The 14,281-nt window shown below is 41.5% G+C and overlaps 1 protein-coding gene across 1 annotated transcript in view; it reads right to left on the bottom strand.

The window, feature by feature from the left end:
• The window catches only part of DAB1 (DAB adaptor protein 1), a 1,235,135-nt gene that overhangs the window by 1,174,586 nt on the left and 46,268 nt on the right, over window positions 1-14,281 (bottom strand). The window lies entirely within an intron of this gene.

Here is a 14,281-nt window from a genome sequence, read left to right on the forward strand (position 1 = left end):
TCCCAAGAGAGTAAGAAGAGGCTATTGAAAAAAAAAAGTTTTAGAAGACCAAAACATTCACGATGCCAGGCGGCGCCCTTCCCATTGTGGTGTACATATGTGCACACCGCTCTCAGGCATCACACAGTGTCCCAAGGCTGGATGGCACTAGGCAACGCCGATACCTCTTTTTCCAAAGGCCCCTTTCTTTATTTATGCTCACTGAATGGACTCTGTGTTTTAAAACACTTAGTTTACCCAATCAACTTCATTTTTAAGATACAAATAAATTCTATGCTCATTGTTTTAATGACTTCAAATACATTAAAACACCTTTTGAGGTTTTGATCACCAGGAGATGACCAAGGTTACAATTCTGAGTTGATTTCATTCCAGACAAATGCACATAGATTTGACATTTGAGTTAGCACGTGAAACCTTAAAAGAGGTAAATGTTTCACTTCCCTTAGGCCTTGCGGCATATTAAAAATAGCTAGAGAACCCCAGTGCTTCCCTGACATTAGCAATCTGTAAGACTCTGACTCAGGAAGCCCGGACTTCACGGCACCAAAGCAACAGGGCTGGTCAGTTGTTTATTGAGTTTAAAATTAGTGGAGGGGGAAGAAAAGAGAAGTCAAAGCTTCTGTAGAAAATACAACAAAACACGTACATGAAGAGGCTTTCCATATTTTAATTACATTTGTTAACATGGGGAGAATAAAGTAAGAAAACACCAACAATTCTAATTTCTTCCTTGCTAGTCAAAAAGGAAGAAGTGAAGGAAATTGGAATATAATTCCAATGCATTTTATTTACTATGTTCCACAAATATTTCTCTTGTTTAATAAAAAAGGAAACGGAATTTCATTTAGTTAAATAAATTGCCACGTATCCAATAAGTGAAAAAAAAAAGAGAAGATTTGAATTCAAGACTTCCTGATGGAAAGTCTAGGTGCATTTTTTCCTTCATTGTTTTATTTTATCTACTTAAGAGAAAAATAACTCAAAAATGAGCAAGTTCTCGCTTTGTGTTAGACATTCATTTTCACCCATTCAACAAATATTTATCGAGTTTATAGCATGTGCCAGACACTGTACCTGTTACCTAGTAGTTCTTGGCCAAAGCGAGGGACAAGCAAGCTGCCCAGGGGGAGGCTGATGGTGATGCAGTCGGGACAAAGTGATTTGGGGAGCAGAGACAAAGCCTTCTTAGTTTTGTTTAGTGTTCTTCTCTCAATACAGCTATCTCAGTGCTATCTGGTCTGTAAGGAAGGGTGGTCAACATATCCGGCATATTTCAAGTTCAGCCAAAGAATAATACTTGAGACACATGAACGCAGCTACAGATCCCCCTCCTCGTAACGTATGATAAAACATGGAGCATGTAAACTTAGCCCATCAAGGGAGCCAGCGCAATTGGTGTACCTTTTCTCGTAGCATTTAAGGTGTTATCTCTATAAATACAATGCATCTTGCTTTAATAAAAAGTGAATTTTCCAGAACAGTGACAGTATTGACCTTACACATTATCCAAATAGAAATTGTAATGAAACAAGTCGAACAGTGAGTAGTCATAATAGATATGCAAATATTGGTCTTTTCTTAAAGGTCTTTCAGCCTACTCACACGTGTCTCTTATGTGTCAGAGAGGGTGGGTTCAGCCTGCATTTATAATCTAGGAGGACATAGAAGAGGAAGAATAAAAGGGGAGGAGGAACATGTATCAAACAATTGTGGAGGGTAGTCCAAGAAGATTGTGCTTGAGTCCACAGCTTCAAAAACATATTTTGGGATAACTGCCATGTGCTCACTGAGTTCATCTGTGCTACCTCATCTGATTCACACAACAATCTGTGATACAAATACAGTACTTGATATTTAATAGGTGAGAAGACCAACATTCAGAAAAATGTGTCTCACTGAAATTTATACAGCTGGCAAATAACATCATTGGACACTGAGTTCTGATCTTCCCACCCTAAATTAACCGTTTTTTTTTTTTCTTAAACTCCCCTGGTCTAGCTTAAACAATCAAACTGAATCTATAATTAATTTCCTGATTAAAATAACAAATATGGAGTGTCTCCTGTGTGCCAGGCCCTGTCCTGGGTGTTATAAAAAGTTATAAAACAACTGGGATGTAGTTTCTGATCTAAAGCATTCACAGGTTGTTGGGGACATGTCGTACAGACTTCAAAGGGACTACGATATGAAACTGAGAGAAACAAATGCACAACTCAGCCCTCCCTAACACAACCCTACCAAGAGACCTTAACTAAACTTGTCAGCCAGTCTCCATCTGTAGTAAGTGAAGCAGTTCTATTTCAGTTTCCATACAATGGTACATGTGAACGAGAAGGCTATATTGCTCAATCTTTGATTATCTCTAGGTAGTTTGTATACTTCGTGGTCTATCAGTGGAAATCTGTAGTTGGTGTATCGATCAGATTGAGGTTGATGGGATGAAACCATAGAAGAGTTTTATTTCTTCCCCATCACTGCTTTCTCTTGAGTGCTGATGAATCTATCCTTTAATAGCATGTCTGACAGGGCTCTGAGCTTTCTGGTCACTTTCATGGATTAAAATGTCCAGATCAGATTAGATCAGTTATATCATCCCAGTTTGATGTTCACTTTTTCCTCTAACTCCTGCCCTAAGCAGGCCTAGGTAAGAGGAATTTGTGGGTGAAGAGAAGGTTTTAATGCTGCCTGAACACCTCTTCTTCCCCCTCAACCCTTTCATCCTCTGGGAGGATTGGGTACAGTTAGAGATGCTATAGCCTAAGTATCTCTTATCTAGGGCTTTTCTCTCTGTTCTTGAATAACTCTAGGTTTCCATTAATACCTCCTGGCTATAAGAGACCACATGATGCCTCCATAATAGGCGAATGCAAAACCTTTAGGCCACCATGGTTAGAAGTGTGTGGGTCAGATCAGCCATTCCACTGTAATAATAACCAGCACACCCAAAAATGAGATATCACCTTTCCCTTCTTGAAAGCACCACAGTTCTGTAAGTCACTCCCTTGAAAATTCTCTCACTCAGCTAGAAGGACCATCCACTGTGGATGGAAAGAAGAAGCCACAATATGCATCCCAAGTCAATAATGTCTGACCCTGGTCATCCTCCTTTCCTCTTCAGTCTTCTAATGACTGACCTTGGCATAAACTGAGATGAGAGAGCCAGAATGGTAGTTGAGGTTTCCAGAGTCATCAAAGTAGTCTCTGCCCTCATTCATTTGGCACTGGATTTCCTTTTGATTTCAGCTTTGGGTTCTAGTCACCAATCCTGGGCAACTGAAAAAGTTCTGTTCAATAAGCTACATATAAAATGATATGTAGTATTGGCCTATATATTGTCTAAAAATAGCAGGAACCTTGCCTGTTTGTGCATCACAACACTATAGCTGGTATAAGACAGGCAAGATCTGCTCAAAAGGAGGGCACATTCCAGAGGGGAAAGACAAAAATACATGCATTCATAAATGACAACCAATAATGCAAAAATCAAGGGCAAGTACTATGCCTATTCTCATAGACAGTAACTAAAGCAAATTGAGATTATGTGATCAGAAAAGGCTATTCTAGGGAGGTGATATTTGGGCACTGATTTGAGTTATAAGGAAAGAATCAGTATGTTGAGATCAACAAAGAGCACTCAAGACAAAGAGAACAGCTCATGCAAAAGCCCTAAGGTGAGGGCCTGTGTGGATGGGGCAGAGTAGAAAAGGGGATGAGTGGCACAAGTCTGGGATGGGGAGACAGGCAGGCAATAGATCTCATGGAATTTTTCCAATAGTAATAATGGTTATTATTATTTATTATAGTCTAGATGAAATGGAAAGCCATTGGAAGGTTTTAAACAAAAAAAGTGACAAGATGCATGTTTTAAAAAGACTTTGGAAGTTTTTTTGGCAAATGGCTTGTAGAGAGTAAAAGCAGAAGTCAATTGTTATTCAAACCAGAAAAGATGGGCAGCTTGGGCTAGGTCTATAGTGGTAGGGATAGAGGGAAGTGAGAGAAATTGAGTGTATGCTTGGAAAAATAACATACAGGCATAGCTGGTAAGTTAAATGCTAGGGATGAGAAAAAGAGAGAAATCAAAAATAACATGTACCTTTTGGGATGGTAGTGCCATTTCTGGGGAAGAGGCAAAATAGAGAAGTAGTATGGAGGGTCAAGAGCTGACTTTTAGTCATATAAAGTTTGAGATGGCTTCTTGTTCTTTCAAGTAAGAAAGTCCAGTACACACTGGGCATATAGACACATGAATCTAAATTTCCTGAAAGTATCAGAGTTAAAAAAAAGCATGTTTAGGAGTGATTAGCAAATATGTTTGAAGCTATAAGACTAAGTATGTTAATGGGCATTTGAATCTTGTTATAATGTAGATTCTAATTTAGTGGGTCTGAGATAGGGCATACCCACCAAGTTCCTAGCTAATGCAGGTGCTACTGCTCTAGAGACATTTTGGGTAGCAAGAGTGTAGAGAGAATGGGGTAGATAGAGAGGGTGGCCCAGGATAGAGACCTGTGAAATCCAAAATCAAGAGCAGGTGAAGAAGGAGCTATTAAAGATGTCCCCTCTCCCCTCCCTCAGTTCTTTCCAGCCCCTCCCTCCTTTCCTTCTACTCATAAACATTTATGAGACCAGTTAGTTGTCAGGAGCCATGTGGAAAAGTTTCTTAGGTTCCTCTACTGATTAAAAGTTGGCAAGCTTAATGATTCGATCTTTTATTCTGCCAGTAAATTTCCCACTCCCTGCTGCTAAGACCTTCCTGCTGAACTCAAAGGCTCTGTTTACCTGTTCCCAGAAATATTCAGATTACAGATTAAAATTTTTTTAATTTAAACACCTGTTGGAAATGATCCCTTCACGAGCCTTAACTACCTCTGTGCAGATGTAGAAGGGAAGCAGGAACATGTGGGATTAGGAAGCTTTGGCTAAACTTGATTTTGGGGATGAGAACAGCTAGAAACTGAGAAGTTCAGCCATCAGCCAAAGCCAGCCAAGTGGGGAGTACCCTCTTCTAATTTCAGGAAAGAGGAGAAAGACTCTCCTTCAAAGCCAGGCCTAGGCTCCATCAGAACTAATACTGATTATTCTTGACAAGAGGGGAAAAAAGGAGAAAAGAAAGAATGACAACAAGAAAAAATCACCACCACTGACATCTAGTTAAGGGAAAACAACTCAAACTGAACATGACTCATCTGAAAGCAAACAAGTCAATTAAAGCAATGTAGTCTCTGAAGCAATCCGGTCCCCCTCTAGCCCAGCTACTAAATTGCATCTTGCTTACTTCTCAGCTCAAAGACAAAAAGGAAACAGAAGGTGGGGACATAGCCTGGATTTATGCATGAAGAAAAAAGCAATGGTGATAAAAGCCAGGGCTTTGAAAAGCAATCAGAGCTGCCAGCCATCCAACTGAGAAGTGTTTAAAATAGCACCATCAAGTAAGAGCTGCATATATTCAAGTCAAATCCTAAGATCCCCTTTGGACACACTTTCCAGAGTTCCAGAATAATATGGCTGTCTCCCTGTCTTACCCCCTTCTCTCTCTCTTTCTCTCTCTCTCTCGCACACACACATGTAATCAAAGGATGTTGGGATTTAGGATGGCTCTGAAGAGAGGAAAGTGAGCAAGAGATCTGATTTCACAAAATATTGGGTGTAGTGAGGAAAGGATAGGCGGGTTTTCTTTTTATTTTTTTATTTATCTTTAGAGGGGAAGGGAAGGAGAGAGGGAGAGAGAGAGATCAATGTACGGTTGCCTCTTGTGGGTCCCCTGCTGGGAACTGGCCTGCAACCCAGGCACGTGCCCTGACTGGGATTCAAACCATGATGCTCTGGTTCACAGGCCCACACTCAATTCACTGAGATATACCAGCCAGGGCTAGGTTGTTTTTTTTAGGCCATGACTCTATTTCCTCTACTTTTAATAATATAAATGCCCTGTCCATGTGGAGGACTTCTCAGAGTGAAAAGTGGTTTCACACACATTATCTTATGTAAGCCTTCATACCACACCTGGGAGAGGAGTCAGAAATATTACCTCTCCTGTTTTCATTTATGAAGAAACTAAAAGACTGCTCGGTATAATGCGATTTGTACAAAATTACTTTGTAAGTCAATGAAAACAGAGGTTAAACCAAGGGCTTTGACTCTCAAGTTCCACACCAACTTTAAACCTTTGGCTGGAGATGTGAGGAGTGACAACTTTATCCCCGGGGTATGACCGAGCTGTGCTCCAACTTCCCCAAAGTGTGCTGAGTTCTCAGATGAGGGACAGTTCCTCATTCTGGAATGGGAAGGCCAACGAGTCAAGTCAATGAGTTTCTGGTTAAGTGCCAATATGTCAGAATGGCACCAGCTACTATAGGAGTCCAAAGGAACTTAAGGTCTCCTGGCATGCTTCAGTAGTCAACACAGTCCTGTGGCAGGAGGTATGAGAGAGAAGTTATATTAAGCAGGAAGTGGGGAGAGTGATCATAATAATGTTGGCAGTAGTATATTTATTCATTCAACTAGTATGTCTTATATTCCTGGCCCAGTGCTGTCACTGTGAAGATGATGATGATGATAGTGATGACAATGGTGATGATAAGGGCGGTGACTGTTAATTATGGTGAAAGGCACAGGTTGGGAGTCAAACTCACCTAGGTTCAAATCTCAACTTCATCACTTCCTAGTTGAGGGATTTTAAGCAAGGAGAGCTTCATTTATTTCTGTCTCAAATGGAAGTGATTATTAAGTACATTGCTTGCCTTTAAGTCATGTCAGCTTCGGTGACCACCTACTCTGTGCCAGCCATTGTGCTAAATGCTGAGTACACAGAGATGAGAAAGACTTTGCTCCTGCCCTTGGGGCAGTCATTTTCTAGTGGAGAAAAGAGCCATATTACAAGACCTCCTCTGAAAATGTCAGGTGTGTGCAATGTGCTCTGAGAGTACAGAGAAAGGTGTCATTCATTCTTCCTGGATTCAAGGGAAGGCTTCAAGGAGGAGGCACTTTAAATGAACAATGCAGAATTTTTGCAGGTGGAGGAGAGAAAATAGCAAAGGCAAAGGCAGAGGAACTTGAAATAGCAGCTTATTTTGGGACCAGCAAACTGTCGTAACGATAAAACATGTTTGTGGATGTGAAGGCATTCCGTAAGCCATAAAGCACCATCTCTGCACACTCAGGGGCACATTAGGTTTATATGGCTCCATGATCAGCATGAAGCACTGAGGCTATGTCTCATCTTGCAGCCTTTCTATCTTTATATCTTCCTTTGCCCTGTTTTCCACTACAGTTTCTGGAAAAACACAGCCCCCCTTCCACAGCATGGGGCTGGACTCCTTGAAGCAAAGAAGACAGAATATAAGATTTTGTAAAAAGGATGCAGGGGAATCACTCAGAAACACACTGCAAGAAGATGGGCTGCTCAAGTTGCCAATAGGAGCAATTAAGTGCATTGGCAGAAAGTCAAATACTATACTGAGATGACTTCAGGCTTAGGAGTAATCGCATTATGAACTTTAATAATGTGTTTTCTAATTATAAAAATAATACCCATTTCTTATGAAATATTTGAAAATACAGCAAAATTTAAAATACTCAAAATATTACTCTTAGGTACATAATTTTTGATATTTGTTGTTTTTAAAAAATTGGAATCATTCTAAATAAATTGCTTTGTAACCAGGCTTATTTCAATTAAAATTAATTTTGTGACTATTTCCCATGTCATGAAATTCTTGGCAACATGATTTTCTTAAATTGTGAAGTATTTCAGATATAAAAAGTGATTTAGAAAACATCATGAATGCCCCTGTAGCTCTCTCCCAGCCTAAACAGTGAAGAGATGCAGACACTGTTTAAGCCCTGGCATCTGCCACGATTGCTGTAGGTGCTGATCTGCAAGGAGGCAGGCCGTGGCCCCCTGGGACAGACCACCGCCTTGGCCCTCCTGCCTGCTTCTTCCATAACATGAGGCTCTCAGGATGGCACTGTAGAGGGAGATGTTGGAGAGAAATAACTCTATGACTCACCTCCACAACCTAGGTGCTTCCTGCTTTCCTGTAGACCAGACCACTAAGGAAGGCTTGCACTGTGTCCATAAAGCCCCACAGTAGTGCAGTGACCCACCTGCTTCTTTGTATCCCTGTTGGACTATTTTTTTTCCCAGAAATGACCTTGTATTTCTTGTTCATCCCAGTACCTATCATGGTGCTTAGCAAGTGCTTATTTAAAAAAGAAAACCTGGCTGGTGTGGCTCAGTAGACTGAGCACCAGCCTGCAAAGAAAGGGATTGCCAGTTCAATTCCCAATCAGGGCACATGCCTGGGCTGCAGGCCAGGTCCCCAGTAGGGGGCACATGAGAGGCAACCACACATTCAAGTTTCTAGCCCCCTCTTTCTCCCTCCCTTTCCCTCTGTCTAAAAATAAATAAAATCTTTTTTTTTATTATTAAAAAGCCCTGGCTGGTGTGGCTCAGTGGATTGAGTGCCAGCCTGTGAACCAAAGGGTTGCAGATTGGATTCCCAGTCATTGCACATGCCTGCGTTGCAGGACAGGTCCCCAGTGCAGGGCAAGCAATAGACAACCACACATTGATGTTTCTCTCCCTCCCTCCCTCCCATTCCCCTCTCTCTAAAAATAAATAAATTAAATCTTTTTTTTAATTATTTAAAAAAGTGTCAGATACTCTCTGGCTCTGGGGCATGATGACCTAGAGGTTAAGAATATGATGCTCAGCCCTGGCTGTGGCTCAGTGGATTGAGAACCAGCCTGCAAACCAAAGGATTGCTGGTTTGAGTCCCAGTCAGGGCACATGCCTGGGTTGCAGGCCAGGTCCCCAGTAGGTGTATGTGAGAGGCAACCACACATTGATGTTTCTCTTCCTCCTTCTTCCTCCTTTCCCTCACTCTAAAAATAAAGAAATTTTTTAAATCTTTTTTTAAAAAAGAATATGATGTCTAAATCAGACCCTCTGAGTTTCAGTCTGAGCTCTACCATTTACTTGTTATTTACCATATTTTTCAGACTATAAGACACACTTCCCCTCCCCAAATTTGGGAGGAAAATGGAGGTACATCTTAAAGTCCGAATGTAGCTTTACATTTACATTGGTGAAATATTATGTTATTTATGTTATTAAATATTTTACCCCAGTTTTTGCTTCAAAAAAATGTTTTTTATTTTCCTCCTCTAAAACCTAGGTGCGTCTTACGATCCAAAAAATACAGTAACTCTCTAAGCTTTAGTTGTTTCATTAATAAAATTAAAAGAGGATTATTATTTCTACCTGACCCTCAGGTGTTCTCAACCTTTGAGGCCAACAGCTCTACCCATGTGGCCCTGACAATATGGCCTAAAATCCCACCATTAAAAACCCATTGCTGTATGATGATCACATCCCTTTGGAATGTTGAGCCAGCACATTTGTGCTCCCTGACCCCAGGAACTTCCCTACTCAGGCCCCATGGGTACTAAGTAAAACTTGTTTTCTAAAGTCATCTGGTCCAGAGGTAGCACCGGAACAAAGCTGGACTAAGAAGTATCTTCTCTGGGATTTTTTTGAAATATAAACGCAGAATGTCAAGCTTGGTCCCTCTTAGTGGCAGATTCTATAAGATATCAAATTCAGAAAGTTTCCCATTATGTCTCTCATTCTGTGTGTATGTGTCATGGGGAACACTGACTTACACTAAGAGCAGATGAAGTGAACTCATAGAGAGGAGCAGAAGTGACTGGTGGGTCTTTCTGGCTTTTGAGTCCATGTTCTGGAGTTCCTGAGACCCACTGCATCCCTGTGCTTCCTAGATGCCGGTGGATAGACCATTCCTTAGAGTCCCTGAACCAATGAATTCCACTCTTTATTTATGTTCAAATTTGTTTTCTATCACTTGCAGCTGAGAGAGAGAGAGAGAGAAGGAAGGAAGGAAGGAAGGAAGGAAGGAAGGAAGGAAGGAAGGAAGGAAGGAAGGAAGGAAGGAAGGAAGGGAGGGAGGGAGGGAGGGAGGGAGGAGGGAGGGAGGGAGGGAGGAAGGAAGGAAGGAAGGAAGGAAGGAAGGAAGGAAGGAAGGAAGGAAGGAAGGAAGGAAGGAAGGAAGGAGGAAGGAAGGAGGAAGGAAGAAAGAGAGAAGACTATTATTTCAATTCTTTGATTGAAAATATCCCTAGAAGAAGTAATGCGTTTCATTAGTGACATCTAAGAGTAAATTAAAATCAGAGAACTTCAATGTAGAAAGAACATTAAATCTAATCTAATCTAATCCAACATCCTCATCACCATTGAGTTGCAAGGGAGAGCTAGAGCTTGCCCAGCTCTCTAAAAGGGAAAGGCAACATCACAGTGTCTTAGCTAGTGAGCTGTCATAACTAAATACCATAGACTGGGTGGTTTAAACAACAGAAATTTATTTCCTCACAGTTCTGGAAGTGGAAAGTCCAAGATCAAGGTCTAATGGGTTTAGTTTCATGTGAGGGCTCTCTTCCTGGCTTATAGATGGCTACCTTCTTCCTGCATTCTCACAAGGCAGAGTGAGAAAAAAGCTTTGTAGTGTCTCCTCTTATAATGGCATTAATGCCATCAGACCAGGGCCCCACCTTTATCATCTCATCTAACCCTAATTACCTCCCCACAGCCCCATCCCAAAACACAGTAACATAAGGGGTTAAGGCTTCAACATATAGATTTCTAGGGAAAACCATTTAGTTCATAACATACAAAATTAGACTTTAGATGGCTGGAAATAACTTTAGAGATCTTCTAGTCCAAATTCCTTATTTTCAAGTAGGGGGAAATTAAGGTCAAAACAAAAACAGTTATCCAAGGGCCTACTGGCAGATTTTACTCACCAGATTATATTCTCATAGGCTAAGAAAATCTAGGGGCATCAAGAAGTATGGAAATTGCAAGAAGGCTGCTGGTGTGGCTTGATGATGGGGTGAGAATAACAGTAAAAAAGTGAAGACAATTGAATTTAGCTAGTTCTGCAAACCTTATAATTTTGTTAGGGGGAGGTTGATCAGCTCAGGTTAGTGTACTTACACAGGCTAGAGAACTTTGCAAGCCTTGCCCTTTTATTTTTCATCCTTCTGCAACCAACCACCAGTCCTCAATTATGCGTGAACTCTGTGGTCCTGACTATTTGGATATGCAAATCAACTGTGTCCATGCATAATTAAGACAGACACTGTGGAAAGTTTCATCTTCCAGGGGAAGCCTGCCAGATAGCTGGGAAGAAAGGTCAGCAGGAACCACCACCTCCCTTTCTTATCGGACTGGTCTAAGGGTAGTGGCATCCAGCCATCTCCTGTCCTTTTGTTCTCTTCTGTTGCTGCACTGAGTGGTTCAAGGGTAGCCCTTGTCTCCCTCCTAGGCCTGGAGAGACCGTGGGGCTTTCCACAGAACTGTGCTGGGACAGTGTTTTCTGCCTCCAGGAAAAGCAGAAGTAGGTAGTTATATGCCTACAGGCAAAAGTTCACCCTCTTTCCAGAGTCAGTTCACCTTATGACCCAACAGGGAGGAGTTATTTGTGGAGGACAAACACTGGGGAATGTTTTTAAAAAGGGGAATGCACAGGTTATTAAGCCATTGCCTCCCAACTCCAAACAGGTCTGTATTGTACTGCTCTCTGAGGAACAGGGGTTCAAATATCTGAGCAAGGGACCACTGCCTCTCTGGACCTGGTACATCCGAGGAAAGGTAAAGAGGTTAGCTCTGGGAATATAAAAAGAGGTTGGGAGCTGAACCAAAGTACTACTTCCAGGGTAATGAGCTATTGCTGGGCTAACAGTGACAGGAATAGCAAACAAACTGGGAGCCGGGAAGACCTTCTCTTCTCCCTCTTTTAGCTTTCTAGCCTAGTAGAAATTAGCTGGAAGCCCCTAACAGTACAGAAATGCATTCTCATAGGCCAACTCCCAGGACTACAAAACAGTAAAAATGATAGGCTGGAGATGAGAGACAATAACAGTTTAATATTCAGTACAGTCCACCTTTTTATATGTATTTAAACTTCTCAAACTGAGTCACAGCTACTCATAAGTATTTTGTAATTGAAGCACTATCTTGCCATGTTAATTGCCAAAATCAATCTTTAAATGAAATAAGGGGAAAGAAGGAGAGAGAAAAACAGTGTGTGTATTTTTATGTGCATAGGTGTGTGTATATGTATTCATAACAAACAGGAAAAAATTCCAATAACTGCGACAATCTTTGTTTCTTTAACAGGTAATTAAAACTTTCTTCTTCGCTACTATTCCTTGTTTCCTTTGTATTTTTTATTGTTATTCAAGTACAGTTTTCTGCCTTTTCCCCCACCCCTCCCCACCCCCCAGCCTTCCCCACCTCCTTCCCCTGTTTCCACCTCCCCCTTGTTATTGTCCATGTGTCCTTTACCATTGTTTCTGTAAACCCTTCACCCTTTCTCCCAATTATCCCTTCCTCTCTCCTCTCTGGTCACTGTCAGCCTGTTCTCAATTTCAATGTCCTTGGTTATATTTTGCTTGCTTGTTCGTTCTGTTGATTAGGTTCCAGTTAAAGGTGAGATCATATGGTATTTGTCTTTCACCACCTGGCTTATTTCACTTAGCATAACACTCTCCAGTTCCATCCATGCTGTCACAAAGGACAGGAGTTCCTTCTTTCTTTCTGCAGTGTAGTATTCCATCATGTAAATGTACCATAATTTTTTTATCCATTCATTTACTGATGGACACTTAGGTTACTTCCAGCACTTGGCTATTGTAAATTGTACTGCTGTGAACATTGGGGTGCATAGGTTCTTTTGGATTGGTGTTTTAGGGTTAGGATATAATCCTAGCAGTGGAATTGCTGGGTGAAAAGGCAGTTCCATTTTTAGTTTTCTAAGGAAATTCAATACTGTTTTCCACAGTGGCTGCACCAGTCTGCAATCCCACCAACAGTGCACTAGGGTTTCCTCTTCTCCACAGCCTCACCAGCACTTGTTTGTTGATTTGTTTATTGTTGTAGACCGCTCTGCCTAGTTCTAGGAATTGTATCTCTACCCCTTGTGGCTAAGAGTGACAGAAGACCTCTGGAATGTGAGCCGCAGGAGACAAAGCTTGTCTCTGGTAGCAAACACTGCCTCAGTTTCCTCTCCCTGCCCCCAAAGCTTAGTCAGAAGTCAATGACAGGTAAGACCCCTCACAGCAGGGGGCAACCTGAGCCAGACACAACTACTTGGGAGGCCATCATAGAAGGACTGGGGGGGGGGAGGGCTGCAACAGAGAGCAATGGACTCTCTTCCCATCCCCAGCTTTGACAAAGCCCTGGGAGAAGCACTTCCTGTCTCTAATCCCCTTAAGCCTGAATACCTACTGGGGAGAGGTGCAGCTCCTTGCCTTGCTAGAGCGTGTCCTGGGGAAAAATCTGGCATCACAAAGACTTCCTGATAAACCTATGAAATCTGCTCTGCTAAGAGTGCTTTTATTCATATGATAAGGGTCCAAGAGGAAATGAGTATGTCTCCCCAAAGTTCTGCAACTCCCTTTCCTGACAGACACTGACTCACACTAAGCCCTCAGATTTCTTTGAAATGTTATCTACTGTTTGATCCTTGCCGCCTTGTATTTCTCTGTATTACAACCCAATAACAGCCCTTGGAGGAAGGGGCTCAAGGCCTTTTTCCCCTAAGAAACTGGCCACTGCTCAAGGCCTTTTTCCCTCTGGGAAACTGGAAACTTCTCCTCCCCAAACAGATCATATCATGTCTCTTATCTCGTCTACTTTCATATGGATTAAGCTCCATATTTTCACAAAAGAAATCTATTCAATAAAGTACCCTTTAGTGGCTTCCTTTCCTTCCCTGTTTCACATTCCCTCTCCCCTACCATTATGTCCTATATTAATCACCTCTCAAATAAAGTATTTGCATTCAAATCTTTGTATTAGGATTTACTCCAGGGGAACCAAAACAAAGAAAATACCATATCTGATTGATTTAAGGCCCAGATTTCTAAATCCTGCTGATAGTACTACATATCCCAGGATGGTTCCCAACCCCTACACTGGACTCCTAGTGAGCACAAACTAGGGAGCGTAAGTGGGCACTCAATATATTGCGGGTCCTGCATGAATCACTGTACAAGAATTATACTCTCCTGGTTTGCATGCTTTTGATAAAGTCCTTCCTCTTTGGATGTTCTCTTCTGATACTATTTTATTACCATTAAGTGTTGTGAGATGCATTGGCCAAGTTTCATACATGCATTTTTAATATAGTGCTTGACACATGATACTAAACAATATTGTTGTTGTTAACTACTACCTGTTAAAGTGCCTATCTAT

Source organism: Artibeus jamaicensis, unplaced genomic scaffold, assembly GCF_021234435.1.
Source record: "Artibeus jamaicensis isolate MK-2021 breed Jamaican fruit bat unplaced genomic scaffold, CSHL_Jam_final scaffold_1019, whole genome shotgun sequence".
Taxonomy (NCBI): Eukaryota; Metazoa; Chordata; class Mammalia; order Chiroptera; family Phyllostomidae; genus Artibeus; species Artibeus jamaicensis.